Source organism: Melozone crissalis, unplaced genomic scaffold (genome assembly GCF_028551555.1).
Source record: "Melozone crissalis strain CALT ecotype California unplaced genomic scaffold, PUWL_Pcris_2 ptg000007l_1, whole genome shotgun sequence".
NCBI classification, from domain to species: Eukaryota; Metazoa; Chordata; class Aves; order Passeriformes; family Passerellidae; genus Melozone; species Melozone crissalis.
Window position 1 is genome coordinate 8430049 of NW_026535785.1, and position 23780 is coordinate 8453828.

The following is a 23780-nucleotide window of genomic DNA, read 5'->3' on the forward strand; positions in this document are numbered from 1 at the left end:
CAAATTCTGCAATTCCCAACTCTTCTCTATTTTCCCCTCCTGGTTGCTTTGGCTTTTTCTCTCCTGGCAAGCCCCTCTCCCCAGCAGTACTGCAGCTCTGCCTGCCTGCAGCCATCCCAGCCCTGCCTGTGCAGCACTCTCTGGAGATGCCATTTCTCTTGCAGGCATTCAGCCCATGGTGCATCGCAAAAAAACATCCCCAGAGGAGTGAATGATGCCAGGAAGGCTCTTGCCTTCCCTCCACCTCCCAGGGCTACTTTCTGCCTTGGCTACGAGCCTGCTGCATCTTTGTGTGGTTAATAAAAATAACCCAAAAGTACTCGGGAGCAGACAGAGCAATCCCAGAGACTCCAAACATCTAAGGGGCTTTGTTTCCAAGGCAACATCTTGTCTCCTAGCTGCAAAAGGCCACGGGAATGAAGGCAGCCTATGGAAAATGAATAGCTAAATGACAACAACGACAAAAAAATCTGCTGGGGAGCGTTTCAGAGAGGGAGGGGTGTTCGTAGGGGGGCCAGGAAAGAGCGAAGCTAAACAAGCCAGGAGTAGCTGCACAGAGCATGCAAAGGGACAGGGTGCAATTTATCTCATGAGAAGCTCAGTCCTGCCCCCATTGAAATGCAGAGCACCACTTCCACAGACTTAATGGGAGCAGGGGAGCTTGCACAAATCAGCTATTCTTTTCTTTCCCCCCTTTTTTAAGCTGCAGTGTTTGAAGATTGGAGCTAGTTAAAAATAATCTATTGTCCAAGGCAGAGACTTCCCCGGTCCCAGGAGCTCCCCAGCCAGGGCTGCAGCTCACCATTGATTTTGGTCACCCCAGTTTCCCACTGCCAGAGCTGCCTCCTCCCTCCACAGCCCAGGGCAGTGAGCAGGTGGGAGGTGCCAGAGCACCAGAGCATCCCTTCAGCTCTTCCAGGAAAGAAACATGTTTTCACCCATTTCCCAAGGTTTCCAGAGCTCTGCAGTGTGTTAATATCTGTGTGCAGTCCGAGCTGTAGTCAGTCCTTTCACTATGGCTGCAAGGATGGCTTTGCTGTCACAGCCTTGTGAGCCAGCTGCCCTGACAGCAGATTTAGAGCATCAGGCATGGGGAAAGCACAGACCCCTGTGCCCCCCACGTCCCACCCATGACAGCCATGGCCCCTGTCTGACACCACCCTCCTCTGATGAGGGCAGGCAGGTCTGGGGCTCCACCGTGGTGCTCTGATGTGCAAGCTGCCCTTATGTAAGTGCCTGCTGCAGTCAAATGCCCCCGGGATCATTTACGGATTGATATCAGACAGGGAGGGGGAGGCTCCCCGTGCCAGGCCTGCAGATGCACTGCTCCTGTCTCTGCTCTCCCCTGTGTCCCAGGGGAGTGCTGAAAGCTGAGCATCATGATGCCAGCTAAGCTGCCAGAGCTTTTCCTCTGTGTCCCAGGGGGTGGCACGGATGCCCTGGGAACATGAGCTCAGGAGCTCCTCCAGGGTGGGTCTCTGCTCCTCAGCAGCACAATGGAGCTCCAGCATGCCTGAAATGGGCTCCTGACACAGCGAGGGGAGGAGAGAGCCTGGGCATTTCCCTGGGGTGGCCAGGAGGATCGAGGACATTAGGGTTTGTTAGTGCTGCTCTCTGTCCTGGGCTGGAGTCAGCCTTGGGCTCAAGATCTCCCTCTCCCTTCCTCAGAGACTCTTTGGGATGATGAACAACTCAGCCATTGATGTCCTGCCTGATCTTAAAACATTTTATTTAATTAATGTTTTTTCTTTGTTCCATCTCTCAATCAATACCATGTGGGCAAGAGGTTCCCAGAGGGAGAGCTGATGGGAAATGCTCACCTCACACTTTTTTTTCACACCGTCTGCTGTGGGCAGAGCCAATCCATGCACATGGATGGATGGATGACTGCTATTTATTATTCATCTTGCTGTGTGGAGCAGAGCCTCTGTCTGAGCAAGTTCTGAGATTATGAGGTTTGCTTCTCACTCCTCCTCCTTGAAATGGTTTTAAATTTAGCTTAACTTCAGGGAATTCCTCCGAAATTGCCCTGGAGAAGCAAGGCTGGAATTTGGTCCCTATAGCTCTGCCCAGAGCTGGTGGTTGCCATGGGAAGCCTGCCTGCAGGGCAATGGAGCTGGCCTGTCACCACTGTCCTGATGGGCAGTGCTGGTGTGCCACCCTCCCTGGCTGCTGGAGAGCAGCTGGGTACCTGCAGGGCAGGGCAGCAGGCACAGGCTGCTGGAGGAGCAGGGGACAGTCTGACCAGTCATTCTGCTCCCCCTCTTCTCAGGGGACATTCAGTGGGGAAAACTGGGCAACAGGGAGCTCCTGGGGCTCAAGGATGGACCAGTAGGGATGAGACTTGATTTAAGAATGGGGAGAGCATGGGACTTGGGTGTTTGCATCAAAACCACCACAGCCATTTTACCTTCTTGTCCCCAATTCATCCTTCTTGCAAGTACCCACTGAGAGTATTGTGCACTTACTAATTTTCTATCCTAAACTCCTTTGCTGTATGCCTGGATCACCTTCCACTGCCATAACTCTCGTCCCTACATGGCTGAACTTCACTTCTACATGAAATGATTCCTGCAGATCACGCTGAGTTTTCACTTGCAAATACTCTTGGACAACTTTCAAGGCACTCACCCCCATTTAACCATGACATAAATTGTGTGGTACTCTCTGTACAACTGGTTGTCAAAATAGTACAAAATATTAATACAGGAGCTGGGATTTTCCAAGGTAGTTAATATTGACCTAACCTGATTCACAGTGGGCTTGACTGTAAATTGTTAGCAACAGGGAACAATGAATGTTCCTGAAAATCCCATCGCTTGGACATAATGATAGAGAAAATAGATTTTGCAAGACACATTATTATTGGGTTGTAAAAAATTCTCACCCAGTTGTCTTTAAAAATGCATCTGCTCAGGTTGTTAATGGCATTTGCATGGACAGTCTTGTCATTATGTCTGAATGAATAAATAGTATTGATTTATACTATAATAAATTTGTAGAATAAGAGATAAAATACAGCCAGCTGGTGGTTTTTTGGAGTATTTGCTGGCAAATGTCTCGTGTTTTGGTTTTTCAAGAGGACTGAACAGGGGACAATACACCTGTTACCCTTGATCCTAACATGATCAGGTGATAAGTATCTGTTGAGCAGTCAGGGCACTCTAACCCACTCCTAAAAATCTGCCTGCCTCTTCATTTTCTGTGCCACCCTTCTGCTTCGGGTGCCTTAGCTCATTGACTTGGGCTCGACAGACACACACTCTGAGGCTGGCTTCCAGACCCTCAGCCAGGGACAGACAATACATGCTTACATCTCCTCCACAGATAAAACCTGTCAAGCTTTCAACCTGCCTTTGAGCTGATATCTTCAGAGTAATAGGTCAGGCTGGAAATGCATTTCCAACCCTTGTCTGCCTACCAGAAGCAAGCTCTCCTTCTTTCCTTGCCACTCCTTGTGAGCCACAGCACTCAGTAATGAGGCCATTGATGGAGCAGTGGTATGTTCTTTTGTCCCTGCCAAAACCCTGCTCCCTCCTATTCAACTCAACAAGATGTGAAGCCCTGGTGCTGCCAAGTGTCTTTTCAGCTGCCAAAGGAAAAGGAGCTAATCAAACGAGGAAAAGAGCCCAAGTACCAGGCTCCATTCCCAGCTCAAAGCCTGTGGATACAATACCCACCAGCTGGCCTGGTGGGCTCTGAGCAGCTCCTGTTCTGCCCGTCCTGGGGTGAGAGCTGTGGGCTCTGCTGCTCCCGGTCCACATTACTGCTGCCTCAGTTAGCCTGGAGCGTTGGAAAGCCGCTGCATTGATCCCTCTCAAGGCACACCACAGCCTGTACTTGTTAGTGCTTTATTTTTTCTTAAATTCTGTTCTGCAGTGCCAGCTTCCTATCTCTCCCCTCCTCATTTCCCACACAAGGAGAAAAGCCTCACGCTGCGCCTTTCATGGCCCTTGGCCTGTCAGTGGACAGCACCTTTGAAGTCATCTTTTTGGCCTCTGTTTCGAACTCTGCAACTCAAACATCTTCTCAGTAAAAAATGGGAGGACTGTTGGTTTTCAGTATCAATATTTGAAACAGGGTATGGGTTTCCCTTCCATAGTGCTGCTCAGTCAGTGATGCTCACAGAACTGTCTGGGCAGGGCCAAGCCCGCACTGCTGTGCTGGTTCTGCTGCTGCTCCACGCCAGATGAGGACAGGATTTGTTTTTGGCCGCATCCTGATCTGCTTCTCCACAACATTCTTCCATCTCTTCATTTTTAGCACTGGCATTAAGTATTTAGAGCATAAAATGACTAATTTGCCTCTGCAGCCGCTATGCTTTGAGGCCATTTGGGAATCGCTGAAGTTATTTGCCACCTACAGCCCAGTGAGTTTTATAAAGGGATCATACATTTCCATACTACTTCTTCCTTGCAACTGCTTATTTACCACAGAGCCACCACTGTGACAATGACTGGGGGCAGCCTCTGCTGAGGTTAAACGTAGAGATTATTGAACAGCCTGCTTACTACGCACAACGCTTTAGGATGGGAGGTGAAAATGCTGCTTTGCCAAATGAGTAACACCAAGTTATCTGTTTCAGCTGGAGCTGCTCCAGTGCTTTTGGCATTTCTAGGGCTGATGGACACCGCAAAGAATATTTAAGGAGACAAAAAGTAATCTGCACGCTTTGGAGGTTGGCTACAGTGTCGCTGTAAATGCCTCTCTTGTAAAAAATGCCACAGGCCCTTCAAAGGTCATGGGCACTCAGCTGCTCGGGGTCACATCTCCCCTGCCAACAAGGGGTCCCTCACATTGAAGGGGGAAGCAGGACAGCTCTGAGGTGGAGAAGGATACAGTATGCTCAGCAGCCCTGCATCCTCCCTTGATGCTTTCCTTGCTCACTGGAAAACCTGCCTGAGCAATCTATCCTTGGGTGCTCTGATCCTGGCTTGGCCAGAGCTGCTGGAGGAGGGGGCAGCCTTAGCACTGCCATTGCAAACCATCCCAGGCTGGTGATGTTGCTGGCACAGCCGTTGTGATACAGGGAGCAGTGTCATGGGGCCAAGCTGGTGAGCAGCACAGTGTTCCCCAAACCCAGACACTGCAAAACCCAGACACTGCAAAAACACACGGGGCTGGTCAATGTCAGCAATGGCGCTGGTGCCACATCACACAGGTCACTCCTGATGGACCTGTGACTGCTCATGCTGAACCCTGTCTCATGGCTACCCCATGGCTACCTCACTCATCCACAGCACCTGTGGGTCTCTGATGACCTTTCCCTGCTGTGCTGTGAAGGTGGCCCAGGAGCTTTCCAGCAGCTCTGCTCCCAGCCTCAACATGGGAGGTGAATTTTGGGACACGCCACCTGTGGGCCCACACTCCCTTCTGTCACAGCCCATGATCTTCACACTGCAGATCTCATCTGTGTTCTGGCTCATTCTTTGGCTCCAGGGAAACCTCTTCTGCTCTCTGGCTGGGCTAGGCATGGTCTGGCTGCCTCTGCAGTTAATGCCTGCTGAGGGCCCAAGACATGAGCCCGTGGCCTTTCTCTAGAGGCTTAGCTGAGCTGAAAGGGTCATGGTCTACAGCAGGCAATATTTTGTCAAACCGGTTTCTGTTTATTGTTGTGGGTATGGTGAGTCTTGCCCTCAACACTCACCTGTGAGCTCTGCATGTTGCTGAATTAGGGATAACAAACTCCTAAGGAATGGTGTTTTGCAGGGAACATCCTTCTGAGCTGCAGTGTCAGGTGCTGGTACCCTTCTCTGTCTGACATCTGTGCCCTGGAAAAAGCTTTGCTTGCTCCATGGGAGTGCTGTCTCCTCACCTTTGGCAATGCTACCTTCACTGCCTATCCAAAACCCAACCAGAGTTTGTGTGATGTGGTATCTTACCTGCTTTCACTGCATTCCAGCAAGTTTTCTTTCTCTTCTTCATTTCTGTGAGAAGCTGTACAAAGCCTGCTCCACCATTAGGGCCTTGTCAAACAAGTAACACCCCACCAAACTTCCCATCCTACTGCTCAAGACCAGCCTGATGGACTCATAGCCGCACAAGCTTTTCCATTTTAATGTGAATGGTCCTCATTCCCCAGCTGGGGTAATGCCCACTGCAGGAATTTTCTGTGTTCGTAAATATTTCCCTGCTGCTGTGAAGAGGCCGTTTCTCCATTTTTTGTATCAGATGAAGATAGCTGTTCTGCCAGCTCACCATGTAAATTTAATAGCATTCCAAAACCTCTGTCCTACATAAATATGAATGTATTTCATCCAAGAGGAACCTGTTATTGAAGGAGCTGCATTGCTAAATCATTCAGAAGGTTATTGTTTGAAGTGCTTGCAGTCAACAGTGTCTTGGCGATTACAGCTCAAAAAGGGAGGGAGGGTGGAGGAAAGAATGAGTGAGGATCATGGAAACCTCTTTAAATGAGGGAGCTTATGTACCAAGATCGTCAAGGTATAAGCAGGGCATTGCCAACCAGCAGGTCTGGCCCCAGGAGGATGGGCCAGCTGCAAGCAGCTCTACAAATTATTCACTGGCAATTGCTTTCTTGCTGCTGCCCTGACTTATTTACACTCCAAAAGATTTCTGAAGTGTGTTTATTTAAGAAAGATAAATCCAGAGGCTCTGGAAGGGGAGAAGAGCTTTCCAAAGGAATTAGGCCTTGGCACAACACAATTCATTTCACTCATTAACCCCTCCTCACAAGGAACACACTAAGTGCTTATGCATTATGCATCATCAGGAAATTCTGATTTGATGGAGACTGAAGGTTAAAAGGCATTTCTGTGCTTTTCCTTACTCATTGTTATGCTGAAAGATGGAGAGATATCATGGAGGTGGGGAAAACTGGGGGAGTGAGAGCCCCTGTACCCTGACACCGAGTGCCACAGTGCAGATGGGAAAAGCTTCACGGTTGTGGAAGGACATGTGTTCTCCTGACGTTAATGTCTCCTACTGAATTCAAACATTTCCACCCTCTTCAGTAAATTCCCTACTTTCTTTGAACAGTTTTGTGTCATCAGTACACAAACCCACCCAAATCCTCACCTTCAGACCTGTTAAGAAACACAGTTCTGGGTACTGCAAGAATGTGGAGAAGGCACAAGGTCCAAACAGAGACCTTGTTCAGGCCCTGCACCTTCCTAAGTTTGTAAACCAGCAGCTGGCAGACCTCAGAGTTTCTAAGCTGATTTCAGTCATTTAATTGATGATGCAACTGTAGATATCTACATCACTGTCCTTTACTTTTTACTGATTCATCTGTTCCTCACACAAATGTTTTAAAATGAATTTGCTTTTTTACACCTGCAAGTTGCAAGAGTTGTATTGTAAGATGTCAATCCAGTCTTTTGGAGGGCACATGTTTATCTGCCCATAACAGCTGGGTGTATTTCATAGGTAGCTGTAAGGGATAAAAGCCTTTCTACCCTGCAAAAGTGTCCTTTGGGAGCATGTGCCTCACAAACAAGAACCCCCAGCAGCATTCCAGAGATGTCCATCATGGCCATTGTTCTCCTGGTTCTGGTGCAAGGCATCTAAGACTGATGCCTGGAGAGCCCAGGTCTCTTGGGTTACCATGGCATGACAATGCCATATCATTTTGCTGTTGATACAGCTCCAGATAAGAAGTAGTTATTTTCTTGTTGCTTTGCTTCTGCATGTGATGCTGTTCAGCCCTTTCTAGCAGCAAAGGTTAGGACCCCATCTTGTTTTTACTTAGGTTCAGCTGCATGGATAATTCATATGAAGTGCTCACTCCCAGCGCTGCTGGCTGGAAAGGCACCTCTGACACCACTGGCCTGGCCCCACTCTGGTGCTTGAACAGCATGAACTGGTTTTTATGATGAGTGAAAGATGTCTTTCAGATTTCTGCTGAAAGTTCTGCTGAGTTCAGGGTTCAGAATTTTGTTTTCTGGCAACGTGCTTTCACAGTCAGATACTCCTCATCCATTGCAACAGGATGAAGCTATTAAAAATACAATTTAATTTTGGTCTCTCTGCTGATCAGTCTAGTGGGAATTCTCACTTTACTCAAACTTTAATGTTTTCCTTGTAAATTTCAGTGAAATCAGTAATTGGTCTGATAATTGAATTTTCAGATCATGTGTCAAAGGAATAATGGCATGCATGGGATAAGTAGCAGTCTGCCTCTGGAAGCCCAAACATCTGAAATGGAAAATTCTGCAGAATTCAGATAAAGATTTGAATATACTGCTGTGGAGCTAAGAATAGACCACATTATTTATATCGTCAAAGGAAGCGGCAGAAATCACAGAGATGCTCAGAGACCAAAGATGGTGCGACAGCCATGCACAGGAATTGTGCTCACAGAGCTGTCACTGACGTCTCTGCTCAGGCACACGCTCCCAGAGGGCCCCTGGACCAGGAGCATTTCATGCAGAAGAGAAGTGCCAGGCTTTTCCCTCCTGGAAGAAACACTCAGGGAATCTTCCAGGTACCTGGGCAGAGTGGGCAGCAATGTGCCCATGGCAGAGATGCCTTGAGCCCCACCAGGTGTTGTCTCCCCTGCTCTGAGGTCCCTGCGTGCTGCACTGTGTCCCATGTTTCCAGTGGAGAGACTGATGTCTGAGATTCATTAGTGTTTTCCTGTTCAGTTATTCTCGAGGTCCATTCCTTAGTAGGAGCTGACTTCTAACTAGACTGGAGAATAAACTAAACAGCTAATAAGAAAAATTCAAAACATCCTTTCAATTAAAAAGAAAATAAAATATAGGCTTCATAGCCATAACAGATGCCTGCATTTCTCTGAAGTTCACATACTTTAAGAACTGTTCCCCTCTCTCCTGGGACCATGACAGCAACACTCAGTTTTTCCTGTACTTCAGATGCTTTCAATCTTGGAAGCATTTCCAGAAGTACAATAAATGCCTGCTTTCAGCCCTTGTTTAATTATTCTATATTTTCTCTCAAGTATGTTTCTTTTCTCTTCACTGACACCTTCCACCTTCTCCTCTAGTTCATTATCTCCCAAATTCAAGGTGAGCATCTCCAACCCTGAAAAAGATGGAGGGACCCTGTTTCCTCTCCCTCCCAGTTTGTGCCTCCAGTGGCTTTGGTGGTTGCTTCTGCTCACATTCACATACAGAGGAGGATGAGAGCCCACGAGCCTCCTCCTGCTGGGTCTGTGTGGTACCTCCTTCCATCAAGCCCAGGCTGCAGGGCTGTGTGAGATGCAGGCTGGAGCGTGCCCATGCCAGGGGCAGGAGACAGATGCTGGGTGGGAAGCACGGCTCCGAGAGGCTCAGGTGCCAGCTGAAGGATCTGCTTTCCTGGGAGGAACAGGCAGTGCCAAGCACATGCTGCATCCAGGACTCTCCCCTGCAGAGGAGGGGAGCAGGGGCTGTTCTCACCCTGCCTACGTGGGTGCCACCAGCCCCTTCAGGGAACTGCACTCAACACTTGCAAAGAAGGTGAACACTCATCATTTCCATCAGCTTAGGTGTAGAGGGAGAGATGATGTTCACACTAATTCAGGCTTAATTCTTTTTTTTCTTTTTTTCTTTTGACATGAGATGTCTTGTATGGCTTTGCCAATCCTGTGTCCATCAGAGCCAGCTGGATGCTGGGGTTTCTTCTCAGTGCCATGACAAGAACTTACACTGGTTTTTGCAAAACAAATGTGCCAACAGATTTTGGCAAGTGTTTCTCCCCATGCCCTGTTTCGATAGTGTTCAACTTCAGCAGTATCAAATGTTTGCACTACAGCAATGCCAAAATATACTTTTGTGTTTTTTCCTTAAATTTTAATTTTTTTCTTAAAGTTTTTCCTTAAATTTTAATTTTCCTCTCACTTTCATTTATCAGCTAAGCATTCGTATTGCTATGTAGGAAAAATATATGCAAACTGTTCTGTTCAGCTTTTCACTGTCAAATACTCCTGCAGAACCACCTTCCCTGAAAATGGTGGATTTTGAAAAAACTGCATTTTTAGACAGAAAATTACTTCCAGGGAAATAAATAAAATTGGATAGAGTACATGTGCTGGCACTAGCTCAGCTCCTTCCATCTCGGGAAAGGGGAGTTGTTTTAAAATTCAATCACTTGGATGTGCAGGAAAAAATGGCTCTGATTTGTTTTGATGATTAAAATGTCCAAAAATATCAGTTTCCTGTCCATCATTCAGAGTGTGTTTATGTCAGACAGCAAGATGAAGGAAAGTTTATCCTTGAACAGTAACACAAGACCAAGAGACTGGCTACCTCCAGCTGCCAAGGGCCACTTGCCACTGCTGCCCTTGGTGGTCATTTCCGCACTAGAACCAACAACTGTGCCAAGGTTAAAGGCTTACAGAGCTGTGAACACATTCATCTGCAGGCACAGAAATCTGTAGGTAATTCCTTATTAATAGCTCCTACTGCTGTAAAGAGCAGGAATTCTGTGCTTACTGATCCATCAGGCAGGTTTTGCTGACAGCATTTAAGTAGCAAAAGTGCTGTCACTGTGATGGTGAGCACCCCCAAGCAGCACTGGGTGGTTTTGCTGTGGGGATAGGAAGCAATCTCTGGTTTCATCCTTCAGCATTACATTGATGATGTTAACTACATGTTACTGGGAAGAAAACATGGTCCACCTACTACATTTCAAGTGTGAGATGGGCAAAGAGAAGGGGATCTGTAGTGGTTTAACAGTTCACAGCATCCTCAAAGGGTGGCAGCCATGCTGTAGGGTGAGGAGAGCTCTTGGGCTGCTCAGGTTCCCTGGTCACTGCTGGTACCAGGCATTTGGGAGGAAAAGAAAGGGTGGTTGTGCAGCTCTGAGATACACAAGGGGTGACTGTGAGATTGGCAGCCCCTTCTTCTCAAATGTGCTGATGAAAATCTAGCCAGAGAGGAATTTTCAAAAGGTATGTAAAGCTATGGAGAAGTAGGTGGTTTGCAAGCAATGACGAAGAAGTGGTGGAGGGAAAGGAAATTACTTTCCAGAGTCATGTGTGTATGATCACACTCTGGGCAGCACCAGGGATGTGTCTTTGCCCAGAGCCAACTCTTCCCCCATGCAGTTCACACAGCAGCCATGCTTTTCCAGGAAAATGTCAGGGGAACACACTGCTGTGATGGCCTGAGCAGCATTCATTCCTCATGCATTCCTGGGGAGCCTGGCAGAGATAAGCCCTCCAAGGTCAGTGGGCAGCACATCCACAGGGAGCACTCCTGATTTCCATGGGCACACACAGCCAGGCTCACAGCTCCACACAAACACACCTCACACAGAGCCAAAGCTCTGAACCCACCTCCCAGAGCCCTGCAGGCTCACTGAGGGAATGGCAGTGGGAAAGGCAGATGAACAAGTGTTAACAGACTGACAGATGTTTCCAGCAGCTGCAAGTTGGACAGAGAGGTGTGGGATCCAGGAATCGTGTTTGTGGGCGAGCACACATCAGAGCAGACCCTGAATCACAACCAGGAGCAGCTACAGCAAGGCTCAGCCTAGAGATGGTCTGGCAAATGCTTTGGGCCCACTCTGTGGAGAAATTTTTTGTCAGGTGATTACACACAGCCAGTACTTCTCATCTGCTCAATATTGGTTGGCAGAGCCACATAAATGGACAGACTGCTGTACCAAAGGGGCTCTTGCTCCGAGGGACTGAGGAGAGCAGGATTCTGAAGGGCTGAGCAGATGGAAGGAAAGCACCTCTCTGTTGTTGTCTACAATAAGTCAAGAGCACTATGCACTAGAGAGGATACATCATGTTCAGATGTAGCACTTTAGGGCTTCTGTTAGAAAATCCATACTCTGCTTTAAGGGACTTCTGACAAGCAATAACAGGAGATTAGCAGAGAGCAGAGGGGCTCTGAAGCTCCCAACAGCAGAGTTATTCTCTTTAAGATGAAGCTGTTGATAGGCAACCAAGTTAAAAGTTGTCAAGATACAGATGATGTCTTCTCCTTTCCTTCACTCTCATCTTTCTCTTCACACCCTTTTAGCTTCTAACTGCATGCAATAGGTGCTCCAAAACAGTCACCTCTAAATCTGGAGAGGAAAAACTGCCCATTTTTTAAGGGTTACCCAAGTTATCTACCCCTGGTCAATTCTATCTGGAACCTGACTGCTCCTTCTCCAGCCACCTGTTTGTCTGGAGGCAGCTTTGTGTCCTCTGAGCACAGAAGGACCCAAGTCATGGCTTTCAGACTAAGAATCTAAGTTTTACACACTGTTCTTTGGGAGAAAAATAAGCTCAATCACCTTCACAATAAAGGCTTTTCTGGGCTCTGGGTGTTGCAGCAGTGCAGGAGGAACTTCTGGTTTTAGGGTTCCTGCAACTGAGAGCAGTCAGGAGCTCAGCCACGAGGAGAGGGAAACCCAAGAAGTGTGAAATCTAAGCCTTTATATTGCTTTTCTAAAAAGTTCTAAAAGAAGTAGAAAATAGCAAACTGTACCATAAACTTGGAAGTTTGACCCTTGGGAACTCCTCTGACTTTGACATCTAAACACCTTTTTTACCTCTTTGTAGCTTGTTTTTGCTCTTAATTATACTATTCAGATCCTTCTTTGTGTATGTGCTGTTTCCCTGCTCACCCTCTGGAAATGTGAAGCTGAATTGCCACCCTAAGGCTGCTCAGTAACCCACTGGTCAGATCCAGCCACAAACCCTCTCCATCAGACAAGCCCAGGGTGGTGCCCAGTGTGCCAGTGGTGAGTGCCACAAGGAGTGTGCAGGAGCAGCAGATTTCATTCTGCTGTGTTCTAACTCCGGGCATGGTACAGTCTGAAAGCCCTCTTCACTCACTGAAGCTTAATTGTACAAACCATTAAAGCCACCACCCAGTTCTGAACTGACTGATCAAACCCTAAGTGCTTCCCAGCCCTTCCAGTGATGTAGAGGACAGTGGATTTGGATTCAGGTGTCAGAAGTTCTCAGCTGGCAAGACATAAAAGCTTGTAACTGTTAAAGTCTAGCAGGCTGCTCTCTTTCAATGCCTGTGTATGAAGGGTGTGAGGCTTGTTGCTTGTAGGTACTGAGTCACTGGGATGCAGAACTTGGACTGAAACACTGGGAAAGTTCACAGCTTCAAACTACCCTGACCCCTACTGATGCTTCAGTTTTTAGCTTTTATATTTTTCAGATTCTGTACTGCTTTAGTGTGTAGTTCTGAGCTTCATATTAAGGGATGGTAAGCTCTCTTCACACAGTAGCTAGACAAAACAATTCCTTTTCTAGCTTGGGACCAAGGAAAACTGATCGAAATTTCAGGCCCAAAAGCATAAACAACAGTAGACTGAAGAGAAAAAAACAAGAAGGATGGGACTTCATAACCTAAAGCTGTAATTGGACAATTAACTCCAAATATGCAAATGGACCAGAACTTTTAAAAGTTTGAGACCTCGTGACCAATCGTGCATTTTGTGACCATTTTGGGTTCATCTTGGGTGTAGCTCTTGCTGGGCTCTTGTGCTGCCCAAGGTGGATTCATTGAGGCCTTTTAATAAATCCCTGCTTTGTTCTCTGACTGTCTAGCCTCTGTTCTAGGTCAGCCTTGACAAGGCTTCACTATTACTCGGGATGCCTGGGTAAGCACTACATAAAATGTAACTTTAAGGTCACATTCAAAACCTTAAGATTCCAGCACTGTGAAAAATAACTTGAAAGAGTTTGGAGGAGTAACTTGCAAGAGTTTAGAGGACTTAGCTAAAAGATACTCAGCATCTTTGAAGGCAGGAGAATTCTCAGGATGTGACAATTGAATGGGCAAATATTGCAACAGCCTCAGATACTCTGAGATTTTCCCACCCATTACCAGGCAGATGAGTTTGGAAACATCAGCATTCACTCTGTAGAGCACCAAAACGGAGTGTTCTGTAAGAGACCACTTACAGGGACAGAAATCCCTGAGGTGCTTCAAACCTGATTTCAAGTCCCAAAGTAGTACAGCAAAGGCAAAAGGGAGGGTAAAATTGAGAGATGTGGAGGACAAAAGGCAGAAAGAAAGATGCAAACTCAAATAAATATTGGGTACCGTCTCACTTCTGAGTTTTCTTCAGTGTACAGAACATACTCTGCTGGACTTTTTCTTTCCCTGCCAGCCTGCCATAAGCCCAAATTAAAACTAAAGCACATTTTTCACAATGCAGGTTTTTCCCCCCCTTATCTCATCCTGTTACTGGTATTGGACATGGGTAGCTAATATAATCAAGAAAGGAAGCTTGGAGTAAAGATCAGGAAAGCAAAGGTTATGGGAGGTGGGAATGGTCACTGGATACTTGGACAGCTTGACATGATTGACCTCATGGGGAAAAAAAACCTAGAGAAGAAGCCATAGGGTGTTGAGGGAAAAGAAATAGCAGAAGAGGTTTATTGTCTCCTTGCACACATGCAGAGCATTAGGTGAAAACAGGGAAAGTGAGATTGCATACCTCACCATTGGTTACGGGTCAGGCTGTCACCTCACATTAAATCATCTTACTCAACAAGCAAAATCTCTTGCTGGGTAACTTTTCCCCAAATGCTCAATTTCTCTCCTATCAATTTTTCCTACAACAGTAACTTTCTGCTTGAGGAAAAGCTGATGTTTATGATTACACTTGCAAATGCCAAAGTTCCCCAAGAATCAGAACAGAGCCACGATTACCTGACAAATACACTACTTTAAAATCTCTTGTGGCAAAAAAAATCGATGGTGAGGCAAAAGTATACATAAATAGCAGTCAGCTTGGTGTCATTATCCCAAATACAAAAAACATTTGGGGACCTCTTTTATGTGCTGAATATTTCATTCAGTCCTGCAGTGCAGTGACTCCCTAAACCTTCTCAAGCTGAGCTCTGCTTTTGAGGCTCTAATTTGCTGTTGCCATGACATTGTTAATGTCTGAATTGCTTTTTTTAACCACTTTTTTCCTTTTTTTCAATCTCTTGCAGAGGCATTCTGAAATAGTGGGCATGAGCTGATCTTGTGGAACAGCCTGCGTGTCCTCAAAAATAACAGAAGAGTGTTCATTTTTACAAGCTTTTTGGCTGATAAAATCTTGATGGATGGATAATTACAATCTTGATGGATGATAGTTTTTTAATTGGAGAAACCACAATGAACCTATCTGACCTAAGTGAGATTGTTTTGGCTTTGATGGGGGAAGGGAGAAGGGTGGGGGGCTATTTAATCTCTGTTTTTGCTTAAATAATGACAATCAGAAAAATTGTTATTAAAAAGAAGAAACATCCTTGTTCTCTTATGCTTAATAAGGCTTCCAGAGTGAGTAGAATGTACAGGATAACATTAAGTTTCTCAGCAGTGAGATTATAAACATTCTTGCTTCCCAGATCCAAATGAGAAGGTCAGCATTAGCAGAATGGCATTACTTGCTCAGGAATGTTTATTTTTTTGCAGGAGATGTACTTCCTTTAATGGGATAATACCTTCCAATTGTCAGGCTTCTTAATAAAACAGCAGCATTTGCTGTCCAAGGGTTTTAAGATAATGGTTTTGGTGGTTCTGAAGCATAGGTCAGATCAGCTCAGCCTCCCTGGGCTTTGAATCTTCCCTGTCTCCGATCAGCCTACCTGGATATGCCCATCCCTTTGAGATGGCAGCAAATGCTCCCATTTCACCTGGGACAGCAGCTACCCCAGAGTGGCAAATGCCCCTCTGCCAGGGAGGGAGAGGAGATGGAGCCTGGGCTGTCTCTGCTGCTTTCCTGAGGGGCAGATCTCAGGAGCTCTCAGCCTGAAGCTGAAGTGACACAGCTGAGGTCACCTGCTGGCAGCTCCTCCCAGCAAATGAGTCCAGTACTGGTCCCAGTACCTGTCCCAGCATGGGCCTGAGAAGGCTCCAAAGAGGAAAAGGTGGAAAAGGGAGACACAATCCTCTATCATCAGTATTTGCCTTCGGGGTATGTCTCTGGTTACAAGGCTAGAGAAGTGGGAAATGTTTAAGGAGGCTCCAAACTTTAAAAAAAGTATCAAGCTTGACAGAATGAACAGCATATTCTTATTAATATAATTTAGTTTTAGGTGGTCCTGTGAGGAGCAGGATGCTGGATGTGATGAGCTTTATGGGTTCCTTCCAGCTGATATTCTGTGATGCTCTAAAGGCACAGTTAGGATTGTAGATGGAACTTTAGCAACTGTCACGACACAGAAGACAGGCAGGAGGGTGATGATTGTGCTTGGAGAGCTGTCCTGGCTGTCAGATGTGGCCCCTGCCAGCTCCCAGGAAGGGGCTGATACTGGGACATGCTGTGACACTGGCAGATCCCATGCCCATGAGCTGGGCTGTACTGTAACACAGTGGCATGAGCAGCAGTGATGCCTTTTAATGGTTTAAATTCTGACATACCAAGCAGAGATCCAAACCAGCTGCTCCCAAATGTTCACTCCAGCTGGAGAGATGGTGTTTCCTCAATGCCCTGGCCAGATGCAGTTGGTGTCTTTTAAGTCTGATCTATGCTGGGCAATTCCTAACCTGGGCAATTTCTTGAGCAAAGGCTCCTCTCTCACTAAGGCTTTCTCAAGTCAGTGATAGAATTCTTATTCAATGAAAGAGGAACAGGTCCACAAATGTTAGGTTTTCTGGGGCCATACAGAGTGCAAACCACTACTCAAAACCTAATAATCTTTTAATGGCTCTAAATATTTCCGTGCTTCAGTCTCAGCTTTTATAGGTACATCTGAAAATAAATACTGCTCTTAGAACGCCCTGACAGTGACATCTGAGTATTTCCAGGAACCTACACTATAAAAATGTCTGCCCACCACTGAAAGGAACACAGATCGACATTTCAGATAACAAACAAATGCCTTTGATTTTCTCTGTGTGCCAAGGAACGCTGATATTGTCTCTGTCTCCTGGGCATTCCTCAATGTGCCTCATTAGAACGTTATGAAATGTTGCTCTATTTGTTCTGTTGTAAAATACCAAAACAAGCCCTGGGGCCAGATTGACTGCAAGGGAGCTGGATGTGCTCAGGCTGAGGATTGGCCCTGTGCATGGGGATGCTTGTGCCTGGTGTGGCTGGGGCAGGGAGGGCTGGGAGAAGAGGGGGGAAAGGGAGAGACACTCCTTTGGCACCTTGCAGCTGTTTTCTTCCAGTAGCTCAGCTAAGGAAAGCCCTAACCTGGAGCTGCAGCTCTTTAACACAGAAGCTTGACAAGACCAATTTTGCTGTATTAACACACATCTGCAGGATTTCAAAGGTTTCAGTCTCTACGAAAGGCGTGGAGGCAAAGGCAGATAGAGAGCATTTTTAGAAATGGTTGTTTTTCTGAAGTTGGAACTCTTAAGCTAAACAGATAGCTGAGAACATCTGAAAATACCAACTGTTTGGTTTTTTTTAATAAACACTTGCAAAGAGCAAACCAGAGATCTAAGCTTAAAACATGCATGGAAAAAACTTTCTGTGGCTGATTTTGCCACTGCATTTAACAAGTCTTTGGTGTTCACTACCTGCTTTCTCCTAATGACCCAAAGTGGTTATCAGATCTGCACAGACAGGATGAACAGTGGTACAACATTCACTTACAATTCATAGAAAATTAGCCCACACCTCTTCTGCTATTCCACATGCCAGTGTGTTAAAGGGGAATGTCTAATCCTGCCCTGTGCTAATCCCATCATGCTTGCTTAACTACTTTAGTCCAGTTACTCCCAAGATCTTTTCCTCTACTATGAATAATCTTGAAGCTCAAGTGGCAAAGGCCCATTTCCATTTTTAGAGATTTAAATGTCAGCCACAAACTTAGATGTAGATTGGTCTGGAGATCTACCAAATATGGACTCTTCAAAATTCAGTCCTTTAAGAAAGGTCAGAAGTGACTGGGATTGCAAAATCTCCTCTAGCTTGACAAACTTGCTCTGAGTTGCCACACTTTGAACCAAGTGAGTCCTGACTTTGGACAGAGCTTCAACAGTGTCTTTTAATCCTGGTATTTCACACATCATGATGGGATGTTGCCATGTGGACTCACATCAGCTTTATGTACAAATCAAAGCCAGCATAATTGCTGGATTCAAACCCTTGAAGAGTTTGCCCTGCATGATATGGTTAACACAAAACTCAAAAATACTGTGATGGAACAAATTAGAGTGGCGTGAAATAGGATTGTAGTTACAACATCTAATTAAAAAGCACTGTGAATGATACACTTTTTATTCTGTGTAAGCTGGTTATAAATAGGACAGCAAGACTGACCAACAAAAAGTTGCTTCTTGAAAACTTGCAATGCAAAAGAGTATTATAGGATCAGCTTTTTACCAGAAACCAGAGCACTTAATGGCTCTGGTTAGCCCTGGTTAGCCCTGGGTAGCTGATTCCCAGGATAGCAAATATTACTTTCTCTGGTTCCACATGCCCAAAGTAAGTATTTCAGCTTATGTTCTCTTCTGGGTAGAGACTAAGGGGTTGTTGACAGCATTTTTAGAGTTTTTGCTTGAAGATAAGCTGCTTTCACTGAGGAATCATTTCTCAACCTACTGCACCTGTATCAGCTTAGCAGCTATGGAGAGCTGTTGATACAGAGGGTTCCTGGACCCAAGGCTCTGTTCATAATGGGTATGTCTCTATTATCTGTTTGAGGACTTTGGAGCACCTGGATGTGGTGGTGGCAGCAGAACCTCACTGTGTAGACTGCTGAGCTTTAGCACAGCCTGCAGAAGTATCTGCCTTCCTCCATCTACACATTAAGATAGCAATGGCTTTGCTGATACAGGTGTCTCAGAGCTGGCTGGCGCCAGCATCCCTGGACTGATGTGTGAAGAAGGCAGGATGGCTGCCCTGGAGATGGTGGCAGTCCCAAAGGAACTGTCCCCTTCCCCTGTGGCACTGTGTTTGCTACAGGACCTCTATCCCTGAATGAATGCCCAGGGATTCCCTGTGCTGACATCTCGGTGTCCTGGCATCATTTCTGTGAGACACACCAATTCTGTCTGACATTTGGTAAACTGGTCTGGTTTTAGTTTTGTTTCTTAGTTACCAATAAAGTGCCTTCTTGCCACAGAAGGACATCTATAAAAGCATGGGAAAAGCAGGGTTGGATTACCCCCAGCCTTGTCTGGCTATTCTGTGCAGAGTGGCTGTCAGTCTGTATGTGTGTGCAGCCAGGACTGTGGGGCACTTTGGTTTTGAATTGGAATGAGAGAGAAAACATGCAGGCAGGCCTGCCAGTGTTTCTTTCCTGACATCTCACCCTAGAGGGTGGAAAAAGAAGCCGGACTCCAGATAAACAGCCTCGGGCAGTGCGTACAGAACAAAAGGCTGCTGGCTCCTGCCTGTGCTTTCTCAGGGGTGCTGCCCCGCAGGTCTGAGCTCAGGGGGTGCTGCCTCTGTCTGAGCACAGCGGCTGTGCCCTCTCTCCGCAGAGGGGCACTGCAGCATTTTGAAGCCCAGGGATGAAGGCTTGGTGGTGAGGATGGTCCACGTGAGCCATCTGCCCTCTCGGGTTGCTCCCTGCCATGTTGTGTGTTGTATCTGCAGAGGCAGAGCCTGCTCTTGGAGCCAGGCCATTCCCAGAGATAACGGATGGGACAGCTTTAGCCCTGTTTATTTCAGCCTGTCCCAGCCAAAAGCTCAACTTGGGGATGAAAGGAATAGCTGTTCACAGAGCTAGGAGAGTACATGCAGAACTGACCTTTAGAACAACCTTTTGCAGTTACAGAGATGCTACGTTCATGACTCCACTACTTGCTATTCTATTTAGCATTCAGCCAGAATCTACTGCCCCTTTCTTTCCTGTAAGAACTGCAAACAACCATCTAAGGATCTTTGCTGGTGGTCCTGCACATGAAGTTGGATCTCCTTTCCTTCCACACATCAAGCCCTTTATTTCTGACTGCTCCTAGCATATGTCCATTCAGATTTAGATGCTGGTCACTGCTTCAGCTGCCCTGGATTTACAGCTGTAATTTTCTGTGTCTGCACAAAGATGCTGGTGGTTCAGCAAGTTGTTTCACACAACAGTGTGATGTCTGGTTCGAGCCCAGAGCCATGGTAACCCTCAAGTCTCTGTGGCTCTGTAAGAATTTAATCTCTCAGTGCTACCACCTTTATCACAGGCATTAATGAGCACTTTTCATTAGCAGTCTCCCTTTCCAGGCCAACAGAGACGAAACAGAAATGAAGTTGGTGTCTCCCTATGGCAAGCCTGGGCTTGGCTGCCATTTGCAGAGGATCCCTGAGCAAAGCTCCCCTGAATCCTGCCACTTGCCTTGAGAGGAAGCAGTGATGCTTACCCCAGCTCCTCCCCCAAAGGACAGGAGCTGTCTGTCCAGCGAGGAAGATCAGAGTGAAGGCAGCATTGCCTCTGCTCAGCTGATGAGGCACCACTCCTTAGCCCATAGATGATCCCTCCTCTCCAGAGCAGCCAAGAGAAGAATGCAGTTCAGAGCTGGGGAGGAGATTAGGGATGAACTGGAAACTGTCCTGGCACTACTAAACTTCCTTTATGGTTTGAGTGTAGCAAACTGATCAGTAACTCGAGGTCTGAACTAGGAGCTGCATAATCAGTATGAAGTGAAATCTGATTTTTCTGGCTTGCTGGACTCATTCTTTCCAATCCCAGGCAATTCCCTCCAGCTTCTTATGGAAAAGGGCTTAGAACTGCATGGTGTGCTGGTGCTGCCTGACATGTATAATACGGTTTGCATGGGCTGCTGGGGAAAACATCTGTTTACATCCGGAATTTAGCTTGCAGAAACCTGATGCTTTGTGGTGGAGTTGGCTCCTGAGCTCAGTTCTCTTTCTAAAGGGTCACTGAAGACTCTTGAGCATTGGAACTAATTTCTGGCAATCTCTTGGAGGATTTCAAGGCAAGTCAGATAATGATAGTGTAGACTGATGGGCTTCCCTTTCCCATCAGCCTTTACTGTTTATTTGCTGTCCATTCTTTCTTTGCAAAGTTGATGGCAAAGGAGAAAGGGACACAGTGCAATAGCCTGTTCACTCTCTCTATTATTTGTGCTCTTGGATCTGCCTGGAGATAGGAAGCTGAAAATGTGTGCTGGCAAGCAGTGTGACCTCAGAAGGGGGTCCTGCCTGCCCAGGATTTTAGGGGACAGATGATTAGTGGTGAATGGGCAGCTCAGAGCTGCTGCCTGTGTGAATTACCATTAGCAGCTCTCTCCTCATCATCTTTCTTCTTTTTACAAATGTATCAGTTGGATCATGCTTTCTGGTAATTTGGGATGTGGTAGGCATGGCTCTCTCCCTGGCTGTGCTGTGCAGCAGTGCCTGGGGAAGGACAGTCACAGGTGTCTTGTGGTGGCTGCACTGGTTGTGGTTAAAGGCAGCTGGGGGACACTGAGCCCAGACACTGCATGAGCAGGCCAGGCTTGGCAGCCTACAGCTCTTTCAGGAATGGGAAGAGGAGAGCCAGAAAAGGGGTGTCACCCCAAGAAGTGGCTTTTAAGCTGATTCAATGTCTGTGCATACATGACTGAAATAAGCACAGCTGTGGTTTGGGTCTGGTGTGTCTTGGTTTCTGAAACATCATGGCCTGGGGAGGCTTGATGCTGAAATTGCTCAGAGTCCTCATGCTGGAAGACAGGCTTCCTCCTCCTGGTATGCTGCGCAGAGCTTCAGGGTTGGGATTGTTTCAAAGGTGTAAATTTTTTGCTTGCATCACCAATAAGAAATAGAAGATGCTCAACACTTGTTCTGCAACAACATACAGATCATCTAATCCAAAAGCTCAGCCCTGCCGAGCTTACATGCTGCTACAAATCGTCCTAGAGCCTTCCCCAAGGTTCTGTTCTTGAAGAGAGAGTTGAGGAAATAAATATTTTGCCTACTCACTGGTCACAAGACCTTCCTGAACTTGGCTCACAATCCACTGTAATGCTGAATATGGTCTTTTCAGCCTGGGTATGACTTTTGCCTCTGGAGCAAATTAAGTGAAGAAAGCTGCAACAGCAGCATGCACACCCCAACTGCAGGCAGCAGATTTAACCTCGTGCCAATTCCTGGGTTAAGGATCTCATGAGTGGAAGTGAGAGTGGGAAGACTCAAAAGCCACAGAACTCGCCAGCAAAAGGTGTCCACCTTGGTGGAAGCTGCCTGCAATGTGCATTGAGGGCAGCTGGAGTTAAAAAAGCCCATTCAAAACCAAGGAACTCAAATGAGAATGGCACAGATATCAGCAGTTAGAAACACACCCATGGCAGAGGAACTTGGCAAGAGAAAAGCTTTCTAAAGCTTGTAGGACCAATAACAGCAATTACAAAGAATAAAAGCTGGAAGAAAAATGTTTGTGAGACCTTTGGGTAAGGTGGTGGTAAGGTGGTGAGGAAAAACTAGCTTAAAATTCCCATCTTTGGCATCCACAATGTCACACTGCACCTCCAGACAGGCTGTGTTGCAAACCTGCCCTGTAGAAAAGAAAAAAACTCCACAAATGGGATGACATGTGGAAGGGAGGAACAGACGTGAGACCTGCTCCTCACTTGGAAGAAATTAATTTGTAACTTTACAGAACTAACTCAAACTCACTGGATGGTGTCTACTGGCACTTCTTTTTTCTCAGAAAAAAAATCTTTTATTGCCTGAAATATCATCTACCAGCACTAAGAGCTCTCACATTTTTAAATAAAAACACAGTAAAATTGGCAAGCCAAACACTTTCCTGGACTCAGGAAATTCTCCTTCTCTGCCATTGCCTCCTTTTGCTTGGCTTTGATAGCATGGGCAGAGACAGGGTGGGAGCAGGGCTGAGCTGAGATCCAAAGGGAGTGAGCATGGCTGTGTCCTGCTGTGCCCTTCCTGGCCGTTAGAAGGGAGCAGGATGGGACCCTTTTTCCTTCCCAAACATGTAAAGGGTTATTTTAGAGATGTAATTCTGTTTGTATCCTCTCTTGTTGCTGGATGCTTCTTCTCCTCTGTGTAGTACAATCCCCTCCCATCCCTACTGGTAAAACCTCATTGAACCTGAACAATTTCTCTGGAGGACAGTCTTGCACCAGTTCTACTGCCAGACTAACTAAGGAGTAACTGGTTTTATTCAATACATGACCATAGAACCTGAATACCCAACTGAACATCTGCAAGGTGTATTCAGCATGTAAGACTGACTTAAAACCCCTCTAAACATAAAGGAACAAACATCTGCCCAGGGAGGTTCCAAATACAGAAGGGTGGGTGAGAAATACAGAAAGGTGGGTGACAAATACAGAAAGGTGGGTGACAAACACAGAAAGGTGGGTGACAAACACAGAAAGGTGGGTGACAACCATTTAGCTACCCTGAGCATTTACTGCAGGATTGCTCCTGTGTGTCACTTGAGTCTCCATTCCCATGATCTCAGTGTAAATCAAGAGTAATTCCCCTCTAATCAATGGAGTTAATCTAGTCTTAAACCAATCTGTAGGCAAATGAGGACTTAATTATACATAGCCAACCTCGGGGAATTATTTCTTAGTAAGGGAAAAGTATCTAGCAACAGTCTCACTGTCAACACAGATACAATGTGTGGCAAACCAGAAACTCCTACAGCCCTGGAAAACGAGTAGCACAGCAAAAAGGGAGAAATGTGTTCAAAGCCTGTGGGTGAGATTTTCTCGGGCTCCTGAGTGGGTTTTGACACTGGGAAGGGATGTGCTGCTGCCTGGAGCCATTCTGGGGTGACGTGACGCAGATGTGGGTCTCTTCTGGGGAAGGATGAGCTGTCCTGGGGCCCACAGTGGCTATCTATCAAAAACCCTAAACCAGACACAGGCTAATTCACATATCCTGCACTTTTTCCCTCTTCATTTTCTCTCTGACTTTGACTACAAGAGTAAACACTTCCAAGGTGCAAAATGATACTGTTTCACAGCAGATCTTGAGGCTCTGTTGCTTCTAACCTTCATTTG

At 46.4% G+C, this 23780-nt stretch overlaps 1 protein-coding gene across 2 annotated transcripts in view; it reads right to left on the reverse strand.

Annotated features, from left to right (window-relative positions):
• Positions 1–23780, reverse strand: part of GNAO1 (G protein subunit alpha o1) — a 140841-nt gene that overhangs the window by 58015 nt on the left and 59046 nt on the right. The gene's annotated exons all lie outside the window — the stretch shown is intronic.